Source organism: Andrographis paniculata, unplaced genomic scaffold (genome assembly GCF_009805555.1).
Source record: "Andrographis paniculata isolate CXL003 unplaced genomic scaffold, ASM980555v1 Contig71END, whole genome shotgun sequence".
Lineage (NCBI taxonomy): Eukaryota > Viridiplantae > Streptophyta > Magnoliopsida > Lamiales > Acanthaceae > Andrographis > Andrographis paniculata.
In genome coordinates, this window is record NW_026137608.1 from 2,876,849 (window position 1) to 2,890,184 (window position 13,336).

Below are 13,336 nucleotides of genomic sequence, written 5' to 3' on the forward strand. Positions count from 1 at the left end.
AATACTTTTTTCCTATATTATAATTCCACAACTGTATCTAGATTTCCTTGCTTATTTAATACTCCTATATCTTTATTTTAATAAACAAATTTAAATTGATAAAATAATAATAATATATATATATATATATATATTAGGACGGCTTGCGTGTTTTTTCTACTAATTTTTTTATTATTTATGTGAACCCACCATAAAATATACTTTCTAGAAATTAGTTTTTTTTTTTTATTTTTATTACTAGGTTAATTAATATTTATAATATATTGTTGTTTTAATTATTTTTATTTAGTAAAATATTAAAATTCAAATTCAAATAATTTTTTTTAGTATTTGTGTTGGCTTTAGCTGTTTGAGTAGTCAAAAAGCTAATTTAGGGCTTTGGTAAATTAGTTTTTTTAAATAACTTTTTTGACCCAAAAAGTTAATTTCTAAAAAACAAACTTATCCAGCGTTTTGAAATAGTTTTTTGTGTAAAAAAATTTTTATTCCTTATATGCCCTTAAAAATTTATCATTTATTTTATACAAATAAATATATTTTGATTATTTATTAATTATATTAGAATATTTTATTATATTATAGTTTTACTTTTATAAATTTAAAATAATTAATTTTTATATAAAAATTATTTTAATTGTAAAATATATAAATTTATTAAAATCAACATAGAATAGAAAATATAAATATTAATAATTTAATTTTATATTAAAATTACATTATATAAATTTTATACTAAAAATAAATTAAATAAATTAAATTTATTGAAAATTATAAATATAATGAACTAATCGATAATTAACATACTAAATATATACACCAAAAAATTTATTATTTTATATTTGACAACATTTTCAATAGAAAAAACTATTTATATATTTTAATAAAAATATATTATTTTTTAAATCTAACTGTAATAAAAATAAATACTTTTATAACACTTTTACAATTTTCAATAATTAATAACAAAAAAATTTAAACATTCTAAACTCAAAAGAACATAATTAAATATATTAGAAACAAAAATAAAATAGAAATGTCCTCGATTGTCATTTTACGTATAAACAGCTAATATCAGACAGTTGTTCTACCAAATATTTTAATACAAATAGCTAATCGAATCAGCTAGTCAAATCAGCTAATTGAATGAGCTAACAGCTATCAACTAATTGAATCAGCTAACACAGCTAATTACCAAACGCGTCCTTTATATTTTGAAGTTAATTTTTATAAAAATTTATGGTATTAATTGAAAAATAGTAATGATGTGGAATGAAAATGATTTTATTAATCTAAATATTATTAAATAATAAAAATATGACGTGATTAAAATTTTTTAATTTAAATAAAATTTTACGTAAAGTTCTTTCAAAAATAAATACGAAAAATAAAATTTAAAACTTTAGTTATTCATAGTGATAAATACGATAGATTAGTTTATAAATTTATTCACTTTCACAAAATATTAATTGCAGTTTTTAATAATATTCTATTCATCCATCAAATTTAATCTTTTTTTTTTTTTTTTTTTTAAATATACAAAAGAATGATGTTTAATTTATCAGAACTAGTGGATAATACATTACTTTTTTTTACAAAGTAATACAATTAAATATTTTAATAGTATTCATCTCAAACAAATAATAATAATAAAAAATTTAAACACTAAAATTATGCAACTTTTGTTTTTCTTATTTTTGAAAGAAATAAATACAAATTCTAATCTACAATGTATTATTAAATCAAACACCCTAATAAAAAATTTGATAAGATTAATATTATTTAAAAAATATAATATATACACATCAACACAAACTGTATACAAGCTTATCAAAATTTAACAATTTAAAAAAAAAATTATATTACAACACACTTTTAATAGTTAATATTGAAAAAATATCTCAATTTGAAATACAAACAAATATTATCTCTATCTGGCGTTAATGTATGCATCTTTTTGTTTTCATCTGTTAAGGTATATATTTTTCTCGTAACTATGACCCACATTTTTTTTTTCAAAAACCCCTATTTTGCTATTATTATTTTTACACAAAAAATAAAGATAAAAAATTATTTTTGTACTTTCATACGTCCTACTTAATTTGTCTCATCTTTTTATTTTTGTTCGTCTCACATAAATTTGTCATTTTCTTTTTCAAAAATATAAGTATACACTTTACTCAAATTTTAAAATTTATAATTTTTTTATTTTAATTAAATTATTTAGTCATCTTAATCTATAATTATTTTTATTAAATCATAAATTATTTTCACTAATACACTTTTAGTTATTTACTAGTTATACAATATCTAAAACTTCCGTGCTAAGCTAAATAGGACATTTAGTTGGGATAGAGGGAGTATTATTTTTAATTACTTACTACAATTAAAATACTAGTATTATTATATTATTTTTTAATTTTTGCACAAAAGATAAACATACACTATAATGCAGAATAAATAGAGCATATTTTTATTTTTTCTATTATATTAAAAATTAATTTAATATTTTAAAATATCAAATCAATATCTATTTATATTATATCAAAATATAAAATTTAATTAATCAAAACTTCGAACTCTTAAATGCATGACCAAATAAAGTTAATAGAAAAAAAAACTAGTAAGTTAATAGAATAAAATTAAGTTTGTAATTTAAATTATTATTTATTAATTATTAATTTATTAGAAAATAGGACTAATTTGGCGGGAAAACTAGAAAAGAAAATATGTACCAATTTCGCCGGAAGGAGGAAGTATATTATTTTATATTATATAGAAATAGTAATCATTATTAATTTTAACATTATCATGTAAGTGTATATATATATATTTGTATAAATTCCTCCTTTATTAAATGAAAAGAATTATGTACCCTACTATTTTAATACTCTTTCAGTCTTATCTAATTTGTTCACTCTTTTTATTTTCATCTGTCTCATATAATTTGCTCTTTGTTGATGCAATTTTTCAACAATTAAAAGTAAATTTCGAAAAAGAAATCATCTTCGAATTTGATAAAATAAATGTCTGAGATTAAGAATCTCTAGACATCGTACGATACATAAGTAAACTAGAAAAATAAATACTACAGAATGAAAAGGTAAATGGTGTTCCCCAAAAGAAATTCACTGACTTTGATGTCGATTGAAGATGATTGAAGATGCCCTGCCAATTGTTGACCGAAATCCTTAAATACTCCTCAAAGAAAATGCTTGAAACTGTCGCATAAACGGTTACAGCAACTACTCTCAACCGCCTACCAGTTCCTCCTCTGTTGACACGTATTTTGACCGACCACTAACTACTCGTACCAATTACAGCACTCAACAAGCTCGGCCGACCACCTTTGAATACCTTACCTCTTTAAACGGACGGCTAGTCCCAAACGACTACTCAACTGTCCACCCAAGCGACCACCATATTGGCCGTCTAATCCTTCTTCCCCCGACCTCATTTGACCCGACCTCCGCATCGGCCGTCTTATCTTGTCCGACCTTCGTGCCCGACCTCATTTTGTCTGACCTCCGTGCCCGACCTTATCTTGTCCGACCTCTGTGTCCGACCTTATCTTGTCCGACCACAGGCCAACCAACCAGCTCAACCGACCTCCCGACCTCATTTGGTCTAACCTGCCTATCAACCGACCGGCTCAACCGACCTTCCAACCTCATTTCGTCCGACCACTAGCCGACCGACTTGCTCAACCAACCGTCTCTGGTCTCATTTGGTCCGACCTCCCTATCAACCGACCGGCTCAACCGACCTTCCGATCTCATTTGGTCCGACCACAGGCCAACCGACTTGCTCAACCAACCGTCTTTGGTCAGCTTATCTCCTTAGAAGAATGGCTGGTCCAACCGACTACCCTGAAAAACCCCTCAATCAATCTGGCGAGCCCAACGACGGGCCTATATCCCCTACAATCTTGGGCCTTTTACCCTAGTTATAAAATTCGTATGTAACAACTTACCCACCGCCATCGGACTTTCAAACGCCACTCCTTAATCGCCGCATGACAAGACGTTTGGAAGTTCGCATTCTTAAAAACCTCTCCTTCAACCTCGCTTACTTCACGCATCCACTACCGCATCATTTCTTCCACAAAACCTTTCGTCTTCTATACTGTTTTTTCCTCTTTTTCTCTGCAACTCAAAGTCATGGCGAACCAATACGTACCTGCACTCCCTTTTGACGGAACCACCCCAGAAACATCATTCGCAGCTACACAAGTGCTAACTCTTACCATCTGCCCATACTGTACGACTCCTGAAGACTCCAACCGGATGAGGGAGGTATTGGAAGCAGGAAACCCCCTCGCCGTCAATAATCCTAACTACAATGCTATGTGTCTCCAAGACAGTATCAAAACATATCTGACGGACCCCAAAGAGCCCTACCGCACCTAGTATAACAGGGTGGCGGAGCGTTTTCAAGACCAATGAAAACACCAACAAATCGACCAGGCAATATTCCTATCGACTCTCCCATTTCACTTGCACGAAAAAGTGTTTATGACGATGTCGACGTTCTGGCATTCAGAAATGGGTATCTTCTTCCTGCCGCGGGCCCCATTGGCCCAACTTTCATGGATGTGGCCATGATTGCCCATCTTCCCATTGTGGGTGAGGATCCTATGATGGGAGCCCTATATGAACAGGAGCCAGATGCGGACCATTTGGGCTGGTCTTTAGCTGGCGTTAAAGAATGGGGTTTGACCAAATTTGCAACCGACCAGCAAGGGGCAGCCGGGACCGCTGTAATCAACCGCGAATATGTCGTCTTCCTCTTCTTCTGGCTCTGTAGGTATGTCGTAGTCTCCCTTCCAAAAGTGTCCTTTCTTCCCATCTCGACCTGGCTATCCATATAGCTTCAGGTTGTTTCTTTTCTCTTAGCACTCTCTTCCTTGCCAATCTTTTTGAAGGTCTGTCTAGGGTTAGTACCCGTCTTACGGATAGAGATAGAAAAATTAGATACCACCGCGTCGGGCCCTTTTTGGTTTCTGGAACTTTGGAAACTTTGACTTAGTAAATAATTTGTTTCTCCTATTGACAAGGATCACTTTCCAAACTCCGAATCTCCAGGGAACAAATCAAACTCATTTCCTTTATAAATATCTTTGTTCCCTTGTAATAAAATAAGCAATCGTCCATAAACAATTTGAACTTTGAGCATACTTGAAGTATTTATTAAAATGTCACACAACCGTCCTTATATTCCTGCGAGCAACTGGGAAGGTGTTATCCAACCCTTCTTCGTGGGTTTTCATCATGTTGGAGGTCATGCTGAAGACTTGTTACACATACTCAAACAATTGGATTTCAAATTCAGATTCTCCCAACGAGGCAGTAAAACCATTCATCGTGTAATTCGCCTGATGGAAAACGTGCTGGGAGGATATGAGACCCTTCATGATATCCTAAGTCGCCTTCCTGATATTGATCACCATATGGATTTGATAGAACACCATGTAACAGCCATACTTCCAGACCTTGACTGGGATAACATATTTTCCAATCACGCACAGTCTTTTTGAGACTACGCACTTCTGTTGATCGTGAATGTCAAGCCATAACAGATATGAAGGCTCGTACAAATTATGATTTAGAGAAGATGCAAAACCAATAGGAAAGGTACCGTCCTGATTTAGAAGACCTTGTCAATGAAGAACCAGAATTAATTTCTAATCACTGGGGGAATGAAGATTCTGACTCAGAAGAAAGAAGTCGTCTGCATGAATCAATGTCTGATAATGAGTGAACCCTTTTTGGGTCCGAACCCCTATAGCCGGGTTCTGAATAAAATTTCTTGTTTCATGCATTCTTCTTATCTGAAAAAGCAGGAAAATACCTCTTCCGATATCTAGCATTAATACAATCATGTATCCTTTTACCTTCTTAATTTATTATAATAAAGGCACAATTTCCAATCTCTTTTTGAATGATAAATGGCCCTTCCCAATTCGGGAACCATTTTCCTAATTGATCAATCTTCTTGTATGTAGGAATGATGGTCTTCCAAACCAAATCTCCTTCTTAGAAAGTCTTATCAAGGACTTTCTTTCCATAAGTCTTTGCCCTGATTTCACTCTGTTTCACAATTTGATCGATTGCATGGAGTCGGTTGACATCCAAATTTTCCAACTGTTGTAACATAAGTTGTTGATATTCTTCAGTAAACTCACCAATAGTAAAACTTGTGCGTCCAGATGATACCTGAATTTCGGCTGATAACACAACATCTTGTCCAAAAGTAAGTTGATATGGTGAGAACCCCGTGGCGGAACTTCTGCTATTCCTGTGTGCCCATAAAGCCTGAAATAGTAACAAATGCCACCTTCTTGGGTTCCCTTCTACCGTCTTCTTTACAATTCCAATAACAATCTTATTGGCCACCTTTGCCTGCCCATTAGCTTGGGGATAATAAGGTGAAAAATGGTTCAGCCGAATACCAAACTCTGCCAAGAAACTTAGAAATTTCTCCCCAGTGAACACCAAACCTTCGTCGGTCGTTATAGAATGAGGAATACCATACCTATATATGATTTGATTCAGTACAAAATCTATCACCTCCTTTTGATCCATACTTTTCAAAGCAACCGCCTCGACCCATTTGGTGAAATAGTCTGTTGCAACCAAGATAAAACAATGATGTTTGGATGAAGAGGGATGTATTTTACCAATGATGTCCATAGCTGAAGACTTGAAAGGCCATGGTTTTACCATAGCTTCCAATTCATTGACTGGCAAGTGATTCAACTGTCCATATTTCTAACTTCTTGGCAGCCCTTGGCAAACTGTATACAATCTTCAAAAATCTTTGGCCAAAAGAAACCCAAACGATGAATGGCCCATCTCATATTCAAACCTGCGCCCGATGAGCTCTACAAATCCCACTGTGTACTTCTGTCATGACTTCCAAAGCCTGTTTAGAACCTAAACATTTCAAAAGTAATCCTTCGAATGTCCTTTTGTATAAGACTCCTTCTATCAACTGGAATCGCAAAGCCTTTAACCGTATTCCTATTGGCACATTCGCTCCTGGATTTTGCAGATACATGATAATTTCAGCCCTAAATCAGTCTCATCTTTTGTTTCCAACTCATCTTCTGCGCAAATCTCGTTCGGGATTCCTTTACAAGCTTTCTGAGCTAACTCATCTGCAAATTGGTTTTCCTTCATAGGGATGAACTCAATTATCACTTCTGAGATTTTTTATAGCAACCGACCCACAATATCCCTGTACCTGCGTAGATGAGGATAATTGCAAACATATTTTTTGTTTACCTGGTTGATTACCAATTGAGAATCTCCTCTTATGATCACCGACTGAACATTCCTGGCTATTAAGGCTTCCGAACCTAAGATTAAAGCCTCATGGCCTCTAATTGTAATTGCAATTTGATCTTTTGGCCATCTGGTCCTTTCAATAAAACCTCTGCACCCGATCTGTTTCCAGAAGTAGAACCATAAAAAAACATTAACCAATTTCGGGTACTTACATAAGATATGCATTCGGTCGGTTCCTGATTATAACCCGAAAAGTCTGCCAAAAAATCTGCTATTGCTTGGCCTTTGACCGCCTTCAATGGAGAATATTGTAAATCAAAAGGGGCCAATTTAATAGCCCATTTCATAAGTCTCCCATGCATAGTAGGTCTTTGCAAAATTAATTTGATAAGATCTACCCTTGAAATAACCTCTACTCTCCTGGGCAGCATATAGTGTTCAAGTTTGGTGCATGCAAACACCAAAGAATAACACATTTTTTCTGGCATAGTGTAATTTAATTCTGGTCTTGTGAGGGTCTTACTCAAGTAGTAAATTGCCCTTTCCTTTCCATCATCACCATCTTGTGCTAATAAGCAACTGACCACTTCATGTGTGTTTGCCAAATAAAGTTTGAGGGGCCGACCTTCTTTGGGGGGAATTAACACAAGCGGTTGAGTCAAAGCTTGCTTTATAGTATCTAAAGCTGTCTGTTGATCTGGTCCCCAATCGAAACTATTTTCTCCAGCCTTTAACAGTTTAGTGATTGGCCTGACCTTTCCTGCAGCATTAGAAATGAACCTCCTTAGATAATTTACCTTACGCAAAAGACATTGTACTTCTTTAACAGTTTTGGGTGGTCGGCTGGAAAGAATTGCTTTGGATTTATTGGCGTCAATCTCGATTCCCCTTTCATGTACCAAAAACCCCCAAGAAACTCCCAGCTGATATACCGAAAGCACATTTAGTTGGATTCATTTTCAACTTGTACCTCTTCATTCGTCCGAAAGCATCTTTAAGATCTGTTAAGTGTTCCTCGAAACTGGAAGATTTGAGGATAACATCATCAATATATATTTCCATGGATTTTCCAATAAGATCATGAAAAATTGAATTCATAGCCCTTTGATAAGTTGCCTCTGCATTCACAGTCCATTCGTAACTACCTAAAGCTCCTGGACATTTGAATGTTGTCTTATGAATGTCTTCTTCTGCCAAAAAGATTTGGTTATATCCTGCATAACCATCCATCAGACTCAGGATTTTATGTCCTGCTGCTGAATCAATTAGCATGTCGGCCATAGGCATCACATATTCATCTTTAGGGGTGGCTATATTAAGATCCCTAAAATCAATGCATATCCTGATTTTACCATTCTTTTTTACCACTGGTACAATATTTGCCAACCATTCTGCATATCGGCAAGGCCAAATGAAACCCACTTTGAGAAGTTTTTGGATTTCCTCTTTTATTTGAGGCATCAAATCGGGACTCATACGCCTTGGAGGTTGTTTGTAGGGTTTAAAACCTTCTCTAATAGGCAACCGATGCTCTATCAGACTTCGCTCCAGACCAGGCATTTCTGAATAATCCCAAGCTAAACAACTAATAATGTTTTTGATAACCTCAAGCATCTTTACCTGCTGCTCTTCAGACAAATAACCACTTATCCTTATTATTTTTTGAACCAAGTCGGTTCCTAAATTAAACTTCAACAAAGGATCTTGTGCTGAAAAAACTGGTTCTGTCTTCTCTAATAAATCGGGCCAGCGAAAATGTTCATCTTCTTGGAAATGAACATCATAAATCTTTTTAGTTTTTTCTACTTTTTCCAAAAGTTGATTCAAATAAAACTGATTAATAAGTAAATTACAAACTTCTAAATTTGTACTACCCATAAAAAGATATATTATAAAACAGGTTTGGCTTCCTCATGAGCCATACAAAAAGTTGTTCTTTTAGAAGAACATCGAATTCTGGCTGGTGAATCTATAACCCTTCTTTGGGTATTCACTAGCCATAAACAACTGAGACATTGGGGATAAGTGATTGGAATAAAAAGCTGATTATTCAACTTGTTCTGATGCACCGAAAGGGTTGTCATTTGCTTCCATTTTGAAAACCTGATTGCCTTCCCAGAACATTAATGTTTGATGTAGTGTCGACGGTACACATTGAGATGCATGAATCCAGTCTCGCCCAAGTAGGACCGAATATGTAGTGTCTGCGTCCACTACAAAGAAAATGGAAGATATCTTCTTTGGTCCGACTTCAATTGTAGTGACCATCATACCTTCTGGCTTGGTCGGCTGCCCTGTGAAACTAGTCATCTCGAAATCCACTGGAGACAAATCGTGAATTCCCTTCCCTAGCTTCTTGAGAGTCTTTAATGGCATAACATTGAAGACGGCTTCATTATCTATAAAAACCCTTGTGATTGGTTTCCCGCAAATATGCGCATTAACATACAGAGGTTTTAAATGGGACGCCGTGCCTTCTGGAATGGGAGGGAAGACTATCGGAGTAACCTCTGACTGAAAATCAGGATCTGAAATCTTTGCCCATTCTGGTTCTTCTATAATATCATCCACCAGACTTGCCCATAGAGGTTCTTCTTCAATCCAATGAATTCCTATCATTTGGCAGGGGACTCGTGGCCCTAGCCGAGATTTGACAGACCTTGAATCTGCCTCTAGACATCGTACGATACATAAGTAAACTAGAAAAATAAATACTACAGAATGAAAAGGTAAATGGTGTTCCCCAAAAGAAATTCACTGACTTTGATGTCGATTGAAGATGATTGAAGATGCCCTGCCAGTTGTTCCTTAAATACTCCTCAAAGAAAATGCTTGGAACCGTCGCCTAAACGGTTACAGCAACTACTCTCAACCGCCTACCAATTCCTCCTCTTTTGACACGTGTTTTGACCGACCACTAACTGCTCGTACCAATTACAGCACTCAACAGGCTCGGCCGACCACCTCTGAATACCTTACCTCTTTAAACGGACGGCTAGTCCCGAACGACTACTCAACTGTCCACCCGAGCGACCACCATATTGGCCATCTAATCCTTCTTTCCCCGACCTCATTTGACCCGACCTCCGTATCGGCCGTCTCATCTTGTCCAACCTCCGTGCCCGACCTTATCTTGTCCGACCTCTGTGCCCGACCTTATCCTGTCCGACCACAGGCCAACCGACCAGCTCAACTGACCGCCCGACCTTATTTGGTCCGACCTGCCTATCAACCAACCGGCTCAACCGACCTTCTGACCTCATTTGGTCCGACCACAGGCCAACCGACTTGCTCAACCAACCGTCTTTGGTCGGCTTATCTCCTTAGAGGAACGGCTGGTCTAACTGACTACCCTGAAAAACCACTCAATCAATCTGGCGACCCTAACGACGGGCCTATATCCCCTCATATCTTGGGTCTTTTACCCTAATTATAAAATTCGTACGTAACACTCTTTTTTTAAAAAAATATAATTATACATTTTAATCACATTTTAATTTTTTTTATTTTAATTAAACTATTTAATAATCTTAATCTTAATTTGTAATTTATTTATAAATCATAATTATTTTTACTAATGCACTTCTTAATTACTTACAAATTTCACAATACCTAAAAAAAATTATAAGATGATATCTTTTGTTTGGGTGCGAGAATGTTGGTAGTATAGATTAATTATTTAGATATGGAGATTAGTTATTTAATTATTAAAAGAAATTTAAAATATATATTTAAATATTTTTAACATTATATCTCAATAAATATATATAATATGGATATCATAGAATAAAATTGTATATTCTCTTATATCCAATACAATAGTATTGTTTACCATTTTTATCCGTTTCAAAACAATGGTTTCATTTTCACAAAGAATCACTTAAGCATAAAACTAATCCTTACTATTAAAATAATAAAAAAGTAATCTAATCCATGAATTGTGAGCAAGAGTGAGGAACACCTACACTCTAATCTTATTGATTAAGAGCACAACGGTGTATACAGACAGCGAGATAAAAACAATATGTACTCGCTACGGTCGCAAAGGACCAGATCAACACAATCAACACAGAAAGCAGTTGTGTTCTCACAGGAACACACAAACTAGTTCACAGCTAATCACAAGTCAACAAATGATCAAAGGATGTAAAAGATAACAATACAACCAGAATTAATCCATTCCAGAGACAATCATCACTTTAGCTGCTTTCCAAAAAGTCTGGTACACCGAACCTTAGATTCAATCACAGAAAGTCACCAAATCAACCTTGTAACCTGCGGAGGGAAAAGATATGAAAGAAGTAACACAATAATAGATGTAAGTGAGAAATTAAACGCAAGTGAGATGAAGGAAAATCGATGCGGAGATCGATTTGAGAGCGAACGAAGGCGAAGACGACGTGAAGCGATTCAATTAATCGCGTGCAAAGAGATCGTGCACAAGTGAGGAAAGTGTATGAGATAGCAGTGAAACAATGGGAAGATGGAGTGTATTATGTGCTCTATGTGTGAAGTAGGTGTATGGAGGAAGATTGAAAATGGGGATGGTGTGCACAGTGTGTTCCTGTGAGTGAAGAGAGATTGAGGCGTGAGTGATGGTGATGATTTCTGATTCTGCCTTATTAGGGCTAAAGGTATATATATATATGTATAGTATATAGAGTATAATGGGTCCAGCCCAATGTGAGACCCAAATGTAAGGCCCAGAAAAGTGTATGATGGTTTTAACACCCCCCCTCACTTGAGGGGTCATCCGTAGCAACCTGAAATAAATCAAGAAGATGGTTAAGTTTGCACATATAAATAATAGATTTGCTTCCCAAACTTTTGGTTAACATATCAGCACGTTGATTTTCTGAAGAAATGAACTTAGTAGACACTACCCCTCTTTCAATAAAATCCCTAACTAAATGGCAGTCAACCTCAATATGTTTTGTACGTTCATGAAACACGGGATTTGCAACAATTTGGAGAGCAGCTGTATTATCACAAAATAGGTCAGCAGGTGAGTCATGAGAAACATGTAAATCCTTTAAAATACCAATGATCCAAACTAGCTCAGCGCATGTAGTTGCCATTGCGTGACATTCGGCTTCGGCAGAAGACCGACTCACTGTGGATTGCTTTTTACTCTTGTAAGACACCAGGGAATCCCCAAGAAACACACAGTAACCTGTTACAGACTTTCTTGAAATAGGGCAAGATGCCCAATCAGAATCACAGAACGCAGATATATGCATTTTTTGATTTCTTGAAAACAACAGTCCTTGACCAGGGGACCCCTTTAAGTATTTTAAGACCTTAAAAGCAGCAGCAAGATGAGACTGCTTAGGTGTATGCATGAACTGACTTAGCACTTGAACAGAAAATGCTATGTCAGGACGTGTCATAATGAGATATATCAATTTTCCTACAAGTTGCTGATATACAACATGGTCCGACATAAGTAAGTCATTTTCTGTCACAATATTATCTAGTTTCAGATTTTGTTCCATTGGAACAAGTGCTGTTTTGCACCCAAGAACTCCATACTGAGCAAGTAATTCAAGCGTATATTTTCTTTGACAAAACACAAGACCTTTATTGCACTCAATTGCCTCTATTCCTAGGAAGTATTGAACAATTCCAAGATCTTTAATCTTGAATTTGTCATGCAGGAACTGTTTAAAGCAAGGAATAGCATTTACATCATCGCTAGTAATTAGAATGTCATCAACATAAACTAAGGCAACAGTGATCAAATCATTAACAATCCTAACAAAAAGAGAGTAATCATGGAGAGATTGAGTAAAACCAAACTCTATCATGGCTGTTTTTAGCTTTTTATTCTATTGTCGAGGGGTTTGCTTTAAACCATAAAGAGATTTTTTTAAGAGGCAAACTTTGTTCTTAAAGAGGTCTGGATACCCTTCTGGTGGTATCATGTACACTGTCTCATTAAGATCTCCATGCAAAAAAGCATTGTTAACATCTAGTTGAAAGATTTTCCATCCTCGACTAAGGGCTAGAGACACAACACAGCGGGCAGTAACCATTTTAACAACTGGAGA